Genomic DNA, 2035 nt, shown 5'->3' with positions numbered 1-2035 from the left:
CAGCGCGCCTGGCGCCCACCCGCTCCCTGCCGCGCGGCCTCCCCTCCCCGCCGACCGGCGCAGTGTCTGCGGACTGTGTGCTGGGGCGCCGCGGGCTGGACTTGGGGCTGCACATTTTGCGAAGTAGAGCTGTTTATTTGGGGAAAATATTTTTGTTTTTTTATTTATTGGTCTTTGGAGAAGAAAGATCACCTGCCTGACTACGCTTTGCTCTCGGAGGAGGGGGCATCGATCTGATCTCTCCGCTTGAACACAGAGACATTAGAGTTAAATCTAACTTTGAAAGTGAGAGTGAACTAAGGAGATGAAAATGTTCGTTTGGGAAGACAGACAGTTCTCCCACCCTCATTACAGACGCTCCCAGAGGCCAGAGAAGTAGAAACATTTCACCCTTCTCACAAAGATTTGAGCATCCGCCAAACTGCCAGGCAGAAGACGAGTCTTTTTGCCACATTCCCACTGTGTGACCTTGGGCAAGTTACTTCACCTCTGACTTACACTGGAGATCATTCCCGACAGGCCACCCTAATGGGGAAAGAATAGGAATCAGACGCCAAGGTGCCCTGAGAACGCCTGGGAGATGTTAATGAGTCATTTTCTTTCCCTGGTGGATTAAGAACCGTGGACAGAGGCAAAGCCAGCCTAACAGCTGCGGGGAGACCAAGGGAAAGCTGAGGGCTTCTGAGCGAGGAAGATGCAAACTCTCCAAGCAGGGCAAAGGCGAGAGAAGGTGTTCTTGTAGGGGTCAATATTTAGCTGGGAAGACTCTGGAACCCGAGCCCAGCTTTTTGGCTTTCTAGAAGTGCTTCTGAGAAGGGAAGGATGAAAAAAAAAAAGGTCTCTTATTCTGCAATAGCTTTGAGAAACAAGGGCAGTTGTCATTTTCTCCACTGTAGAGAAAATGCTAGGCTAGCTAGGGTCAGTCGCTCCTCCCAGGATGGCCAGCCCTGGTCTTGGACACTCTTCAAAGATGGGATTCTCACTGGCTTGGCCTCCTCCTGCTGGCCCGCTCCCTTTTATAGTTCAGAACACAAAGGCCCCTCAGCTACTTGCTGGCCAAGCAAGCACTAACATTCTCTGAGCCATGTAGGATGACCCACCTATCCTGTAGATCTGAAGGCAAGCTGACCAGAACATAGGTTATGCCACTCACTAGACCCAAGGGCAAGGTAGGTGTCCTTTTCCTTCAGGCTTCCACAATTTCTCTTGTGAAGTAGAAGCCGTTAAGATTGGAGGCCAGGTTTAGGGTTGCTGTCTCCACAATCCTCGGTGAGCTGTGAGCAGAGCTGGCCATAGCCGGCCCTCCCTTGCTGGAAAAGACAGTGGGTCTAGGTACCTACCCTGGGAGTACACTCTCCAGGGTGAGTCAGCCCTGCAGCTGCTGGCTGCTCACAGCGCAGGCCTAAGTGAGTCACCTGGTGCCCTAGAGCCAGGTGCTTCTATCCTGGGCTCTATGTGGCTGGTGGCAAAAGCCCAGCAGACTTAGATGCCTGAAAACCTGCCCCTAAGTTTGACCCTGATTTCAGTACATTCTATTTCTAGCTCATGTTCATGTTAGACAATGCTAAGGACAAGAATGCCCCTCAGCCCATGGTCACTACATTTATCTAATAAGAATACTCAAAAATTTTTCGGGGAAGTGTTTTGAGACACTTTGTGGCATCAAACTCAAAGCCCACCTGTCTCAGCCCACCTCTCCGTGGGGAGGATGGCAGGAATGAACCACATACCTGACTTTTTACAAAAATTTCTCCAACACCCATGATGCACTGGATGCTGAGGGTACAATAAGAAGTCTGCCTTTTCCCCCCTCATGGAATTTACATTCTGGTAGAAGAGTCAGAAAAATAAAAGTATTACTCAGTAATTAAAAAAAAAATGTTGGAAGCCGGGCATAATAATGCCTGCTTTTAGTCCCAGCACCTGGGAAGCAGAAGCAGCCAGATTAAGTTGGGCATGGTGGCCTCCATCCGTAAATTCAGCACTTGGGAGACAGTGGGAGAACTGGGACTTGCAGACCATCATGGGCTATGTT

The sequence above is a fragment of the Microtus ochrogaster genome, unplaced genomic scaffold, assembly GCF_000317375.1.
Source record: "Microtus ochrogaster isolate Prairie Vole_2 unplaced genomic scaffold, MicOch1.0 UNK31, whole genome shotgun sequence".
Taxonomy (NCBI): domain Eukaryota; kingdom Metazoa; phylum Chordata; class Mammalia; order Rodentia; family Cricetidae; genus Microtus; species Microtus ochrogaster.
The sequence above is the reverse complement of the archived record's forward strand: the minus strand, read 5'-3'. Positions refer to the sequence as shown.